Consider the following 17,893-nt stretch of genomic DNA (forward strand, 5'->3'; position numbering starts at 1 on the left):
TTGTGCACTAAATCTCCAATTATAATTCCTTTCGTACTATAATTATTCATTCTTAGCAGTGCAAAAATAAATTTCTAAAGTCCATCAATTAGTCGCGTACGTGAAAACACGAACTTCCGACTCGTGCACGATAAAACGCAATTTCTAAGAAATTCTTGTAACGATGATATAACTAACTAATACTATGGTAAATAATCATGAAAATAACTATTTTAGAAATAAAAACATGAGTCTTCACATGAGTCTAGTATTAATTCCTCAAATCACCAATTAATTTGTACTAGCGCGTCTTTCGGAAAACTATCGATGCGCGAGCGGTATAAACTTAATTTTAACTCACTCACATCTAATCTCTCAATTAACTTTTCTTGGTCTACTATTGATCATTCTTAATTTTTCAAAATTATTATTACACTCTCGATTCAATTATTGCCTCGAAAAATGTGAACTTGTTATTCCTTACTAAACGAACTTTCGAAAAAATAAATTTTCCAACAAAATGCTTTAAAAACATAAAGGAGGCGTTGTTCCATATAAATGGATTTAAAATGGTCGAAATAAATAATTCGGAGAAAATGAGTGAATAAATATTTAAATACGCCAGTAAATAAGATAAAAATAAGATAATTTTTCAGGTCCTCACACTTAGTTCTTTCTGATTTGCACTGCTTTTGTTTGTGCAATTAATTCCTTTCGTCAAAGCAGCTGAGATCCATGTAAGTGGTTTTTTCTCGAGTAACGAGGTAAAATTTGTACTGTACTTTGGTTAATTTTGTTAGTGTAGTACTTGAAGTTAGTATGAAGCTTGTTTATTTTGGAGGGTTAATATATAGCATTAAACTCGCGTAACGATTGGAGTGATTCGTACTTACCCTTTTAACATTATTTTTCAAACACTTTGCTCCCTTCTTTAGTCAAAATCAACTTTGACTGTTAAATAATGTCTGAACTACCAAAATTGCTTACATTCCTAACCATAACAAAACACTTGATTTGTAGTTTACCCCTATGAACGATAACCCTCATAGCAATTTGACCAATAATAACTTTTATAGACATTTTATACCTATTATGTCAAGGATTAATCTTCTATACACTGACAGTGTATACACTTTTACCATGGATGCATGAGACATAATCCAAATTTGAATTTGAAATTCAAATTTTGCGTATGTGTCGTACATCCAGCCATGACAGTGTACACTGTCAGTGTATATAAGATTTACTCTTATTTTAATTAGTCTTATTTTGTTTATTCCTCTACTTTTCTCCTTTATTTCTTTTCTATTTTTTATTTTTCCTTCTATTTTTATCTTTTCCTCCAATCCCTATTACCAATTCTAAGTTATTACACCAACATTAATACTTCATTAATAATAATAATAGTAATAAGACACATGCATGTATACATCATTTGCTATTAAATATAATTAGAGTTTGCTACAAATTCTTAATGGAAAAATTTAAAAACAACTTTAAAAAAAATAATATACTGAGGTGGAGTAAATTAAGACAACTAGGCATTAGAGTCTAATAAAATACATGTAGCTTATGTTATAAAGCATATTTAACTAAAAATCAATTGTTTAGATGTGTGTATACGAATTATACTTTGTGATCAGTCCATTATTTAACAATAAAATATTGCTTAGTAGTTGCAAGAATGCATAGGGAGAATAGGAAATGCCAAGAGAAAAGAGAGAGAAAAGAAATAATTAAGAGGATAAAAAGACAAATGAGAATAAGTAAAATGTCAGGGGTAATTTTATCCTTAAACATAAATTAGGAAGTAAATTGAGTATGAATTCTTATGTGGGGACAAATACAAGTAGAGTCATAGTTGATGGAGTAAACTACAATCGCTAACTTTAGGCTACTTCTGTCTTTTCATCCAATTGTTTTTCTTTGATTGGGGCAAAGTACTTAAAAATAATTCTAGGGGCCAAATTGCAATTCAACCCAAATGTTAAGGAGGTTTACTGTAACTAACCCTATTTCTAAATTGTTAAATGCATATTTTTACTCCTTAAGGTATTGAATAGAATCTCAAACAATCTCCGTTCAGACATTCTACAAAATAGTGTTCTTGTGCATATAGCGTAGATGACATGTAAATTAAGGAATATTGTAGATTTTTAATTGAGCAAAATTTGAACTGTAATTTATTCTAAACCTACTTGTCTAACAAAAATAGGCATTGTAAGCTAAGAAATTTGGCATATTCTAAAGTAGAAATGAAATTAGGTACATGATTTTTATATGCATAAAAAGGAAAAATAGTATAACCTTGTTAATTTAGTCATAACATATTTTTATAAGACAAACATTGCTACATATAGTTTGTTAAGTGTTGGCAATTTTATTAAGGATTGTCAGGATGGTAGATTGCTTAAAGAGTTGATAATTCAAAATAGTTTGTGATAAGTGACTATTTTGTGCTATATTTAGATGATATTTTATGTTACTATTAGTCATTTCTACAAGGTTATAAGAAGAAAATGATTCATTTTGACTAGAATTGGTTATAAGTGCAATCTGATGCTTAATTGACATTTTGTCCCTTTTATTCGCGGATTATCATTGTTTTCGTAGAAATCGAAGAATGAGCATAAGTTAAGTATAGACGAGTTCGAGTTGCACTTCTTGAAATTTAAAAGTATGTGAAAATGGGAGATTTTGAAGGCCAAAGTTGGTAGTAAAAAGACGAAGAATGAAAGTTTGTTGCACAAGAAATGTTGAAATTGAATCCCTAACAGAATTCGTAGCGGGATCCCTGGAAGGATTCAAGGCAAAAGTTGAACAAAATTTGTGAAATGTTGAAACAAAGTCCTTGCTAGAATCCATGGGTGGATTCTTGGCCGAATTAAATCCCTAACAGAATCCCTGGCCAGTTTTTGGGAGTGATTTCGGTCAAAACTGCTAGTTGTAACTTGCTCAACTTGTTCTCTTGAATTATTTCACATCTTTTGAGGGACAATTTACCGATTTTTTGGCTATAAAGTCTAGAATTCTCTTTTGGATCATTTTTTCTCTATATAAACACATTTGCTTCAAGAATTAAGGAGCTAAACTTGGAGAGTGCAAGGAACACTACTAAAAATGTAGTACTTAGCTAGTGTTTTAGTTCTTTAATTTAGGTTAGTGTAGGATTATTTAGATTAGTTAGCTTTCATCCATTCTTGTGTATAGTTAAACTTGGATGAAGATTGATGAACAAAGATGGTGAGTTTGAACTCATGTGACAAGGATGATTTCTCTCCTATTACTTTCTTTCTTATACTGGGTTCAATGTTTAGTTATAATATAAGTTTGGATTTTATTATATGTTTCTAAAGTTTACACTTAGGATTATGGATGAACTTTCTATGATTGTTTGTAATGTTTATTTGGTTATTTGATACTCTTATTTTGAGCAAGTTATTTGACACTTTTGCTTATTTAATCATGATTAACTAGCCATCAATTGTGATAATTTTAAAGTGTTAAGTTTGTAATGAGAATTAGGATTCAACACTAGTTCAAGAAGTGTTAAATTTATGGAATACACTCATGAGAGTAGAGGTACACCATTGAGGCCTTGCTAGTAATTTCATGTAATTTTATAGAAGTAATAAACTTGTAACTACTTTCATAACCACAAGAGTAGGTATGGATTATCTAGAGGTATGGTCGGTACACTGACGAGAGCGGATATTGCATACATTAGGAAATTACACCATGCTTAGTTAAGATAATAACATTCAATTAACTGGTAGATTTACTTATAAGAGTAGTTAGGAATTCCATGACCGTAAGAGCTTTTAATTGTTGCTTTTACTCCTTTTATTTCATATTTGTAGTGTAGATTTGTATTCATGCATTTGTGATAGTCTAAATAATATAGGAGTTCGAAAACCATAGGTAATTGACAATTTTCTATGTTGAATCGACACCTAATATCCCTTACACTTGATAAACAATCTATATACTTGTAAAAAATGAGCTATTTAGATTATTAAAATTTGGTGTATAGGAGAACCTCGTCAGTTTGAAGGCCCTATAGTAAAAAATATATATATATGGAGACAAGGTTATTTGGATGAAGATGTATTGAAGTCAAGCCAAAGTTGTTTCTATAGAATATTACTAGGTTTTTTTTAAAGATTTTCTGGATCTTCACTCAACAAGCAATTGGTAATCATAGTAGTAGTTAACGCAGTAGCAGGAGCAACATGGACAATTTCTTCAGTATGTTCTGATGTATGAGCACCAAAAGATAAGCGCAACTTTTTCCTATGATAAGCCTCTCTCTGCTTCTGTCAATGGATTTCCTTTTTTTTTGCCAGACGATCCTATTCCTCTTCAACTTTTGTTTGGTCACAATGAATGCGAAAAGTCTCCCCAATAATCAATTTTTCAGCTCGTTTTAATTGTTAATGAGCAGGAAGTGCTAAAAAATTATTTAATTTTCTTCTCTGATATGCCTCTCTTTGTTTGGCCAAGCGAATTTCCTTTTCTTTAGGAGAGAGTGCAGCGTATTGTTCTCTTAGTTTTTTATTACGTTGGTTCCTTTTTGTAGTTATTGAATCAGCAGAATCAATAACAAACTTGGAGAAGCTCATTTTATTGGACAACAAGAATCAAATAGCCAATAAACAAAAGTGCAACATGTAGCAATTCAAAACCAATAAGACATTCAATAAACAGCAGAATAACGAAAATAAACATGCACATAAAACCAAACCTGTAACTGGTGAGGAAACTTGCACCGATAACAAGCAGCTAATGAAGTTGCAGATACAAGAAGCAGGAAAGGAGAAGCTCAGCAAACGAAACTAGAAGTCGACAAAAGAAAGAAAGAGCATATTGTTTAAGAGTTGCAAATTGTTTAAAAGCTGCAAAGAAGAAAATGGAAGATGATGAAAAGAACATGCAAGATGGAGAACAAAGAAACCACAAACAACGTTTATAGTGTTTCAGTAGAACCTCGAAGAACTATAGCTCTCGAAGGACAATAGAGTCATTAGATACTGTGATTGCTGTATTGCTGTAGGCCGGTCAAATAAGGATTTCAATGGGTTATCTTCTTTCACACAAAGAAAAGCCAGACGGCACAAAACTAAAACTCCACCTGGAGCGCACAAAAACAATGCGGCGACACAAATGCAATTTTAAAGATATCAGATGTACAAAGAGCATGGTCTATAAGCCGGTAAAGGAAGAATATTAATGGCTTATGACACGAAACCACCGCCTATCCATATGAGATGATGAATTTTCTAGAACAAAGGAACAAATGATGCTTCCTTCTGCATGCTAATAGACATGTGCCTCCATTTTAAATTTTTTCTCACCAACAAAGCAGATGAACCTTTGATTGCACAAACTCCAACCATGTGGCTGTAATCCGGTAAAAGAAGAATGTTAATGGCTTATGAAGAAGAATGTTAATGGCTTATGACATTAAACCATTGCTGCATTGCTGTAATGCTGTCAAACAAGTATTAGTGGGTTATGGCATGATACCACCGTCTGTCCACGTGAATTTCCTAGAGCAGAGAAACAAATGATGCTTCCCTGTGCATAACAAAGCAAATGAAGCTTATCCCTAGATTTTCAATTTTTTCTCACCAAGAAAGCAGACAGAACTTATCCCTACATTCTCAATTTTTTCTCACCAACAAAGCAGATGAAAGTGCAAGGCGAAAACTGCGCCAAAGAGTAAACTCCAACTGCTTCTTATATATGTGTATAGATTTCTATAAGTCTTGACTCTTGAACTCACTTTACTTAATATTTTATGTCTAAAGTCTATAGGTTGACCTCTACCCATTCAATTAGTCTACATTGCTCTATTTATAGTAAGTTTTGAGCCCTCATCAAATTGGTCCAAAAATAAAGTTTAAATATCTTTTAATTTCTTAAATAAGGCCAAAGTCAATTTTTGTGTCAAAAATCAATTTTGAAATTGGGAAGATTAAGTTTTGAGAAAAATCTGATTTACTTGATATCTTACTATAATGAACTTGGGTCTCTTTTATTTTCTAAATCTTCATTGCTTTGGAATGTTTTACAAATCTGATTTGCATCTAAAGTTCAAATCCATCTCTCTAGTCCTTTTTTGTGTTTAGATTTGTTACTTGCTAAACTCCAACATAAACTTACCACAATCATCTTACAATAAAAGGGAAAATGCTCCGATGTTCCTTGAACTTTTAGCCGCATAAAGTTTTAGTCCTCCAACAATTGTGAGGAAACTTTTGACCCCAAATCTATCAAAAGTGCAAATTTTTTACCCTTCTATTAATTTTTGCAGTTATCAATAACGGAGAATAGCATCACGTGCAATGCAAGAGCAAATAGCAAGGATATTCCTATCTGCGCAGGAGTGAAAGTTAGACAGCTTCTTCTGTGACAGCCCCACCTTCCCCTAAGGCGAACCAAAGGGGTTAGCGGACTGCCTGCCCAGCTCTCGCCAGGACTACGGGCAGTTACACGCGATCTAGAACGTTTCGGGAAAATAAAAGCGCGCTCGAACAAGCCACAAGAACCAAAATAACAAAATCATAAGAACATGAAAACGATGACTCATGCCTGGAATAGTGGAATCCGAGATCCCACCAAACCTTAATACATAGCCATTCAACATTTACAACCACATCGGCATGTCAAAAACTATTCATCATAGGCATACAAGGTTCGATTTGCCAATCCAAAAGATGAACCCAACATACATTAGGGTTTCATGCAAAGAGCTATCAAAATAGACATATACATGGCTCAATTTGACAACCAACAAGTATGAGCTTCCAAAAGTGATTATTTTCCTGTAAGGAAAACAAATGGAATGGTGTGAGCTAAAGCTCAGTGAGCAACTATCACACAATCAACCAAGATCACTTAAGCATAATCGTTCATTGCAAATATTCAAATAAGAAGCAAAACAATTCAGTAAAAGGATACGGACGGCTCTCAAGAGCCCATTTCCACGCTTACATTCTTGATCCAACCTCATTGACCCTCCGTCAATGTTAAAAGTACCAAACCGTAGACTTCACTTCACTTCCATTCCTTCCACCCATCATACCCCAACCGGGCCCGCACTCCAAGCAGTAGCTTTAGGTGATACTCGAGTACACCGGAACCAAGGGTCTCATTACCACAAGATTCCCATTTCAGTCCCCGTGGCTAGTCAATTTTCACGACCAAGCCCTCGCTGGCTCGATTCAAGTGAATGCCAACGGGGTCGAGCTCAGTACAGTAGGGCCGTTGGATACTCGTCCAACCAACACCCAAACAATTTTCATGAATGAAATCCAAGAAGTCATATAGCAGTACAGTAATACAGTGAAACGGTAAACAATCGGTCACAAGAATAAAAGGAATGAGGGCGGTCAAGTACACCCTCACCCTAATCATTTCCAATAGCCAAACAAGCCTTCAAGGCATCACAATCACATATAGCAAAGCCACATTATAAATCCAAGTGAGTAGTATACTCACCAAGTAAGCAAGTGAGGTTTCATGCACCGTCGTCCCTAGTACGTCGTGCACTAACGTCACGCCCTAGAATATGTAAACAAATACCATAAGACTCGATAACGAGTCATAAAGCCAAGCCAAACACAACCCCAATAGGGTTTCATATGCATATATAGGTATATAAGCAAACCAGAAAATCAAGACATGGAACTCATTTGTCCCAACAACAAAAACAGTTCTTGGCCTCCAAATGCGGTAATGGCACAAAATGCGCTACGCTTATCGGATGAGGGCGTAAGACCCACCATCTCGAAGCTAAAAGACAGGGCTACAACAATGTAGAAGGCCACTCAGTCCAAATCCTAGCACAACTAGGTCAAAAATGCAGAAAACCAACCCAGAACCGTAATTGCAGGTTCCCAAATCACACAAAACTGTAATCAGTCCAATTCAGTCTATACAGGTCCAAATGCATTGATTCCAAAGGAATATGAAAGCTAAGACATCAAGCTACATTTCATCAGAAGACACCAACAACAAAATCCAAACCAATTCCAGTCAAAACAGACAATTACTATCGCAGTTTGCACATTCTGTTCACCAAAAACAGCAACAGTAAAAACGGCATAACTCACTCTATACTACTCCAAATGCCCTGAAATTTTGCAGGCACTTCAAACTCATCAATACCTACAACTTTCATGTTTTGAGAAAAGTCCAATTCGGCCTCTAACCCTATGATCTAAAATCGGACAGAATTAGGGGTTTTGAAACCCTAACATTTCTCAATTCAATCCAAATCCAAAATTGATTGCATTTATCAACAATTCACACCTACTAGAGTCAAAGCCCCTTATTACCAACCATCAAAAACAACCACACCATCAAGAACATATGAAACCAGAAAATTCCTCAAAAAATAAAAAAACTCAACCAATTCACTTCAAATCAAGAAATAAAACACATAATCCCTCACTTAAGCCACCATTAGGCATAAATTCAACATCATTAAATATAGGAGGGTGTTCATATACCACTTACCAAGTAATCAAGAGAGAGGAAGATGTTGGACACCTTAAGTTTTCAAACAAACTTCACTAAACTACTTACTAGCACCCAAGGGAGGAATTTTATGGAGTGAAATCTAGTTTAGGTATTTGTTTTTGGAAGATTGAACCAAATGGAAGCTTGAAAATTGATGAAGTTTCTTCCTTCTTTGAGCTTGAGAGGGCCGGCCAACAAGAGGTGAAAAATGGTGAATTTTAGTGATTTTTTGAAGATATTAACCACTTAGTCAAAATAGTCAAAAAAAAGAATAGTAACTCTTAAGTCCTAACCAATATCATGGTGACATGTGGCACTCCAATAAATGCATTCCTATCCTTTCTTTTCTCTCTCACATCAATCATATCACACACTCTACTTATCTCTTAACACCCGATAAATTTTTCACAGTATCCGAAACTTAACCTTATTGGCCGAATTTTTCCGAACTTTCCGCACTAGTGGGGCCCACATCCATAATCTATCCGTAATTTTTCAAAAACTACCCAATGCTAGAAAAATCATCTAAAAACTATTCTTACTCATAAAATCCACCAATAAAATATTCCTAGGCCAGAAAATGAAGAAAACATGAAATTTAAGGGGAAAAAACCCTAGGAAAATATTAGGGCAATTATGGGTTCTCACATCTTCTCCCATCTTTAATCCCTAGTTTTTAACCGAAAAACAAAACAAAATAAAATCTTCAATCTATAGTTGCAACAGAGGAAGTCTTCATTGCAGCCAAGGACTCGGTCTTAGTTGCAACTAAAACTACAAAGATTCAAGAGGGAGACTATTAAAGATACGATCCACATGTGACGTGGTTTGTTGCAATAGTTTTCATGGTAGATTTTAGAATTATTACTTATTTATTACCTATAATCCTATTATTTATTATTTAAGTAGCTCTCTGATAAGTAATCCATGAGACCAAATATTTATCTTTCTTCAAACTTCAAGACTATCACTTTTATCTTTTTTGTCAACTTCATCACTGAAATTCAGCAATCAACACCAACATTACATTACTTTTTCATGGATCCTTTTAGAGAATTCATGGGTTGCTTGACCAATGGTACTATTAGTTTGTTTTCTTTCTTCCAACACCACTTGATTGTCAAATGAACCCTTAATATGAGATGTTCATCGAATCTATGTGAGGACCCGAAATTTTCTTTAACTGGGTTATCTATTTATTTATTTATTCATTCATTTGCTCCAATTAATTTATTTCATTCATTTTAATTGCATCTGCATGGTACATTGCCTCATTTTATATTTTAACATGTTTGCCCTTAAACTTAATTTTTCTATCGCCCAATTAGTGAATATTTGAGAAAACACGTTTTTCGAGACAATATTAGGTCTGAGAGTGCAGTGGTCTTGGAGAGTTAAGGATGAAAAATTGTAGATTAAGAAAAGTTAATTGAGGGATTAGAGGTGAGTGATTTGAATTAAGCTCAATTAGGAGCATTAATGGACTACTACTCAAGTGTTGACTTTTGTACCAAAAGTTAGCTTTATGTCACTTTTTCTTTCATCCTCTCACATCACCAAAAATCAAACAAAATCCCTCTCTTCTTCCCTCTCATGACCGAATCTTTCCTCCTCTTTCAGCCAAAAAATTTCATCTTCTTCCTCTCAATTTTGCTCCTCAATCTTGCTCACACCTTTGGATCATCTTCAAGCTTGGTGGAGGGAAGATTCTTGGAGGTTTAGTGCTTGGTTTCTTGAGGTTTTGCTTGCTAATCTTGGAAGAAGGTAAACCCTCCAAGCTCCAATTTTTCTTTCATCCTTTAGCTAATTTTTAGCTAGATAAACTTTGGGTTGTTGAAGGGTTCTATGAATCTTGACATTAGGTAGCATGCCTTGAGGATATTCTTGCTTTCTTGACTTGTTCTTAGGAAGATGCCTTGAGGAGGATTATTAGGTAATGGACTTGAGGATTTCTTGTTTGTTGGTTGTTGTTATAGTGAATTCAAGCTTGGTTTTGGTGTGAGAGTTTAGGAAGAAAATTTGGAGAGAAAGAAGAAGGGTTGCTGTCTGATTTTTGCTGGATTGTTTCTCTTGTTTCAATTCCAAATTTTGTGGTTAAATTGATGCAAAAATGCTTGCTACATGTTGGGTTATGTGTGTGTAAATTATCTTCCAAAAATCATTTCATTTGAATGAGTTAAGTTAAGCTTAAGGGAGGAAAACAAACCTAGAAATTTTTGAGCAGGGCAGCCGATCAGTGTGTACTAAACAGAACGTAATTTTTCGTACAGGAGTCAAAATAAAGTTCTGTTTACGGCATATGAAACTACACTCCGAGAACTTTCTAACGGTATAAAATACACATGTTAGTTCATTTTCTATGAGTCAAAGTTGACTGTTTTCTCTTACTGTTTTAACCGCGAGACAAGAACAGCTGCAGTTTGCAACTCGATTTCACTCCCCTTACAAAATGAATTTGAAGATAGTTTCTTCTAGTGATTTTTATTATTTTGAATCTAGTTTTCAACTCCATAAACCACACTAATTTTTGACTTGTGTAGCCTTAGTTATGACTTGAATTAGAAACTACGTCGGGTGTTCCAAAACTGGAATTTCGTGTTTCAGATTTCAAAAATCAGCTTTTGAAAAGCTGTTGTATCTTGGTGTAGAAAAATCCAAATTGAGTTCTGTTTATTGCGTTTGAAACTCGACTTGGATTTCTTTCAGTGCTATAAATTTTAGGGGCTAGTTCAATTCCTATGAATTGTTCTAAATTTTCAAAGTTCACTGAAATTCAAGACTGTTTTGCCCCTTTTTTACTGAAGTAGTGATTTGGAGCTAAGATTTGACTGATTTCTGATTTAAATCTGGGAAAAGTGTCTTGTAGAGAGTTTTAGTTCATTGAGTCTATTTTCCAGTGGTATAAAATTTCCAAATTTTGGACTCATGAAACTCAAGTTACGATTTTTCAAAAAAAAATTACAAAAACTGAAATTTTCTTTATAAAGGGGCAAAAGCTTAAAAGTGGTTTGGAAACATTTTCTAGGTTCCAAGCCTAACTTCCTGGAGTATTTGCACCCCTTTCATACTCGAGAAATGGATTTCACCGAGCACATGAGATTTCTCTTGACTTGGATCGGAAAGCTTGATTGTTTGGAAGTTGGCCAAGCTTCAAGCGAAACTAGTTGTTTTCCTTTGGTTACGAAATAAGATTTTTCTCCTCCTAGTCTTATACCCTCGGTTTCCATGAAAATAAACCATAAATTGAGCGTTTTAGCCAGAGTAATTCTTGGAAAATTTCACTAGTTTCATATTTGAAACTTGGAGCTTTTAGCTCCAATATTTACTACGAAATAAGTGATGTTTTAGTGGATTTTGACTTCATTAGTTTAGAAAACGTGACACTCACTTATATCCTAAAACTTGGGCATAGGATTAGAAGTTTTAAAATATGAAAACATTTTACTTCCTTTCCTCGATTTTCATGCCAAAATTTAAGCGTGGTACTTCTCTTTTGAAATCGAATTTCTTGCCACGACTTGATTCAAAAATGGAACTTTTGAGACCTCCTTGAATATTATTTTAGTGGTTAAGTGAGAGTTTCTCTTTTAAGTTGACCTAAGCTTGAGGATCTTGAGTGAGGTAGCAAGGGGATTTTGTTTTCTCTTATTAGCCTTGGTCGAATACCTAGGTAACCGTGATTGTGCATGTCTCAGGTGATCACTAGGACACCGAAGAGCTAGTTTGACCTCTTGCTCTTTGCTCTCGCTTTGCTCTTGACTTTTGATGAGTGTCAAGTGCATGCTTCATGTTATGTTGATTGAAATGATACTTGTACAAGTGCTATGTGATTCTTGTGATTTGTGAACTTGTCGAGGCAAGGGTGTACTTTATCGCCCTCGTCCTCTCTCTTGAATAATTGCTACTTGTTATATGAATGTGTGTGACTTGCACTTGTACTCGAACATACTTTTAACTTGTGAGCACTGAGCGGCAGCATGTACCACACCCTATTCGGGTGGGAGGTGCCTCTCATCCCGATTCATTGCTATGATCGATTCTAAGTCGATTGGAGCGTTGTCTCATCGACCAATTGTACTTGTGGGGACGCCCCAACCCATTGGCTAACCTCGTAACTCGAGCCGACAAGGGCTTGGTCGAGAAGTTTGGTGAACCTTGGGAAATCTTATAGCTTGATCTTTTGAGATCTTGCTTGACATACTCGAATAGTATTGCCACCTCGTGCTTGTTTGGTTCCGGATTCGAGAGGGTGATATGGTGGATGGAGGAAGTAAGTGGAGCTCCACGGACATGTTATTACTTGAGTTGACGGAGGGTCAACCAAAAATGGCTTGAATCGGCCGAGACATGGGAATAACTCTTGAGAGCTCCTGTATCCTTTCTACTTGTGTTATACTTTCTACCTGCTCACTTATATAAAATTCATGTTAAGTCGCTTTTAAATGTACTAATTGATTTAGTTCGTGCTACTTGCTTGCTTGCTTAATACTCTTGGCCTCACTGAGCGTTAACTCACTCTAAATTGTTTTCCTTAACAAGTTTTGGAAGTGGAAATCGGGAACTCTAGACTAGCGATTTTTGGTTGAAGCTAGTAATTCTTTTGTATGATATTGGAGACATTTGAAGTGTAAACTTTGTTATATTTGGGGTTTTTGGATTGTAATTGTAAATGGTAGCTTTAGAAGAATTTGACTTGTATATTCGAAGTATCTCTTTAATCCTAAGTCTTTGGTTGACTTGTGGATCTCTATTAATGTGAGAACTCGGAAATTTATGAGTACATTTCGAATTTATTTCATTATATTTAATTTGTTATTAGAAATATTATATATAATCAATAAATGGTTAAATTAAATTAAATGCATAATTGAATTCCTATAAAATTGAAAATTTAGGAAAAAAATAATATAATAAATAAATAAAACAATAAGCAAAATGATAGAATGGTGTAGAAAATTTTATGAATTAAATAAACATATGATAGGCATATTGCAAAATGGTATCATTGAATTTATTATAAAGTTGAATAAGTTACATGTCTAGTTAATTTTCTTTAAAACCAAATGTGTGAAAATCTACTAGATCAATGTAAGAAAAATTTTCAAGAAAATACAAATTAAGTTAAGAATGAATGTATGAAATAATAAACTAAAGGACCAATTTAACCATTCACGGTTGGACAATTAACCATGCAACCAAGAGAGAAACTAAGCTGCTGGACAACCGAGGACTCAGGCAAAACTATTGCCAAAACGTTGGGCGGTGACTAGCATCTGCCAACCTTTGTTAAGTCAGCTGCCAAAGAGAGAAATCAGCTGCCAATAAGCTGCTAAGTCCACGCGGCAACTAGTGGAGCAAATAGAGGCTGATTCATATGCTGGGCGGTGACCGAAAGAGAGGCTAAGAGAAAAACTAACTGCTAAAATCTGGGCGGTGCTGAGAGCAAAAACAACTACATTTCCTTCATTCCTTCTGCATAGTTGGCCGAGAGAAAAGAGAAAGAAACCATCTAGTTTTCCTTTTCCTTTGCTTACCAGGAACTGAGAGAGAAACACAAAGAAACGACCACCCTTCCTCTTCCTACTCACCAAAAGCTGAGAACCATTCTCTCCCTGCAATTTCTGAGCTTCAATTAGGCAGCAAGGAAACACCAACTCAGTAGTTAGAGCATCGGGTAGGAGCAGAAAAATTGTTTCAGCTAAGGAACCGTGAGAAACTAGAGGTGAGCATCACTAAGTTTTCTACTGATTTCTTTCCAGATGAATGAAGTTTTGGCGTGAAATAACAGTAAGAAAACAAGAATTTAGAAGAGGAAAGGATCTTTAAATCTGGAAACGTTTTATGTTCAGCGGTTGCATAAAACCTGAGATGAAAGCTGCAAATTCACGGCTGTTTCTTCCTTAAATCATGACGGATTGTGTCTGCATGCACTCCATTTCGACTCTAACTCCCTTATCTCCACATGCATGTAGTGTTTTACTAGAAAATGGGTGAATCAAGTGTTGATTTTGAAGAGAGGCTGCATTGAAAATTCTGTTAAGAGTGTTGTTTGCTGCTGATGTAATTAAGTTGCAAGTTTCAGTTGTTTTCCTTTTCAAGCTTGTACGATGATGCTTGCATGCACTATATATGCTTCTCACTTCCCTAATCTCGGTGTGCATGTAGCCTTTGATTTGAATCAAGCATGATAGGAGCAAGTTGTAGGATAACCATTGCTGGAAATCCGGTTTTAAAACTACATGTTGGTCGATGGCATATAGCTGGAAAATTTTCAACTTTCTTTCCAAATGTTTTGCTGAGTATTAGTTAAAATTTACTCTCTGTATCCTTCCTTACCTTAATCTGGTCATGCATGTGATACTTGAGAGGTTAAAAGCAAGAAAAGATAGACTTGTGTGCAATATCAAGGCTGGAAATTTTCTGGACAGCAGAACGAGAGCAAAAAAGCAGCAGTTTTGGTTCTTTACTCCAAAAATTTTGATAGATTATAACTGGAATTTATGTTCTATGTCTTGTATAATATTATAGGGTGATGCATCAGAATTTCTACGGTGAAAACTTAAGTTTTATGGCTGGATTCTTGCTGGAACTCCCAGCTTTGGCTGAGAGGAAATAAAGCTTCTTTTTTCAAACTTTCCTACGAAATTTCTAAGAGTTTAAGCTAGGAAATTCCTGTTATGTGTTTAGTACCATCTTTATTTAGTGTTGCATGCTAGTTTTCCTTGATGGAAATTCGTTTAGTGGGGCTGGAGTATAAGGATTGTATGGCTGTGAGACTATTGTTAGTTACCCGATTGGCGGTCTAGCTGCAATTCTTGTTTTAAAAAAACACAGAGATTTTGGAAAGTTTTGCTGGACTTTTGAAGCTACATGTTTTCACTTCAGTGTTTAGGTGATTGCATGTTGGATTTGGTTAATAACTTGGTAGATTGAATGAAAATCTCGGAAGATACATGGCTGGAATCTCTGTTTTGAAACCCGAATGACTGATTGTGTTCTCTCAAGCTTAATTTCCATTTTGTGAATTGAAGTTCATGCAAGTATTAGTTACAATTATCCTATAGTACTTTGTTTTGCTCTGCGTATTATGACTACTTTGATTTGGGAGGAAATATTGAGGCTTTGGGGAAGAAATCTGGAGCTAGTTGAGCTTACAAGACTGTTTTGGACAGATTGGGATAGTTGAGGAGTTCAAACTGTTTTCTGGAATTTTTAGGAGATTTTAATCAAACATTGAGCTAAGAACAACCTATTAAGTATAATGGTAAAATGCAGGCTAAATTTAAGGAGATTCGAAAAAAGAAATGGTGAACTTTGGACCAAAACATGAAGCATGTCTTGCTAAAAATCTGGTTTAAACAATCCTAACTTAGTACTTAAATTCTAGATTTAACTTTGAGTTCCTAAAGAGGAAATGAACCAAAACTGGTCAAAGCCTCTTTAAGGCTATCTTATAAAAGTTTTACTCACAACATTCATCCAAAACTATAGGATAAAATCAAGGAAGTTCATAGGAATACTAAGCTGCCAACCTCTAGGAAATTTATCAACTTTCAAGTTTGATTTCTAAAATGATCCTTTTGATCCTTAGAACCTAAATCTCAACTTTCATTATAAAATGTAAATTGCCACATAACCACTATATCTTACTTTCTTTTGGTAAAACATGGAACTTTAAGGCTTGAAAGATTAAAGCTACCTAGACTTTGAACCTTTGATGTACTAGAATAAGATAAATACTAAGATCACCTTAAAACCCTCTATATATGTATGCATTTAAATATCTCGAATTATACTTATACGCACCTATATACACTTAGCTAAAATAATCATGAGAACCTTAACTTCACCATTGGAGAAATAATAAGTAGACTAATAAGGGGGTGCTTGTTTCACGGATTGGAATCGGAAATGGAAATGGAATCATAGACTCTGGTTTTGGAATTAAACTTTTATTTCCAATATCTAACTTGGTTCACACATTGGAATTAGCATCATTCCAATTCCTGATGCTTGGTTTGATGAGTGTTTCGGAATTAAATGCAATTAAATTTCAAATTTAACCTTGATATAACAATTCTTGAGTAAATTCCCAAAAAGAGGGAGTTTTCAAACTAACTTCTGAAAGGTTTTTTAAAAGCTCAAAACGTGCTACAGTAATTTCTTACAAAAAAAACTAGTAGGTTATCTATTTAACATAAATTAAATATTTTTTAAAAAAGAGATATCCCATAAAGTACCAATTCTTTATGGCTTTTCTCTATTACATGAACCAAGTATCAGGTTTTTATGGACATTTTATTCTGAATCATTTAATTTATGTTAAATACATAAATATTTGCAAATAAAATTCAAAAGCCATTACACAAATATTTTTACGAAAGGAAAACTAGCATGTGTTGTATTTAATATAAATGAAGTATTTGAAAGTAAAAAAAAATTGTCCATAACATACCAGTTATTTACGAGTTTCTTCCATTATATGAATAAAGTACTAGCTATTTTGAGTATTTTACTTTGAATCATTTAATTTATATTAAATACATAAATGTTTATAAGTGAAATTCAAAAAGTGTTACACTAATATTATTACGAAAGGGAAACTAGTAGGTTTTGTATTTAACATAAATTAAATATGTGAAAGTAAAAAAAGAAATTACCCACTTTTTACTAGCTCTTTACGGGTTTTTTCTATTACATGAATAAAGTACTAGTTATTTATAGGCATTTTACTCTGAATCATATAATTTATGTTAGATACATAAATTATATGTAAAATTAAAAAAGTGATATACTAATATTTTTACGAAAGGAAAACTAGCACCGTTTTGTATTTAACATAAATTAAATACGTGAAAGTAAAAAAAAAAAAAAAGAAATTTCCCATAACATATCAGCTCTTTATGGGTTTCCTCTATTATACGAACAAAGTAATAGCTATTTCCTTGGATGCGTTTTTCACCCTTTGGGAAGAGACTCAAAAATAGCCACCCTTTGGGAAGTTAATTTAAAAACTCCCTCTTGTTTGATTATTTGAACCTCTTGTTTAATTTAAAAATTGCCACCATCATTCTTGTTTGATATATCTGAACCTTTCACGTTTTTACCAGTTTTTAAATCTCCCAGAACCTAAAAACAAAATCCCAAATCGATAACAATGCGCGTAAAACATTAAAAAGTTAACATAAAATTTGAATCTTTATTTACCTCTAAATCAGAAGCCTCAGAAGAGTTGATAATGAGTATGGCCAGAAATATTGTCCCTAGAAGTCTACAACTTAATCCCATCTTTTAGTTCTCAAGCACTTGCTTTAATTTAAATTTTTTTAAAAAAAAAAAACTCCTTTTTTACATAATTATGATAAAAATGTGGGATTTTTTTCCCTTT

This window comes from Coffea eugenioides, chromosome 1, assembly GCF_003713205.1.
Source record: "Coffea eugenioides isolate CCC68of chromosome 1, Ceug_1.0, whole genome shotgun sequence".
Taxonomy (NCBI): domain Eukaryota; kingdom Viridiplantae; phylum Streptophyta; class Magnoliopsida; order Gentianales; family Rubiaceae; genus Coffea; species Coffea eugenioides.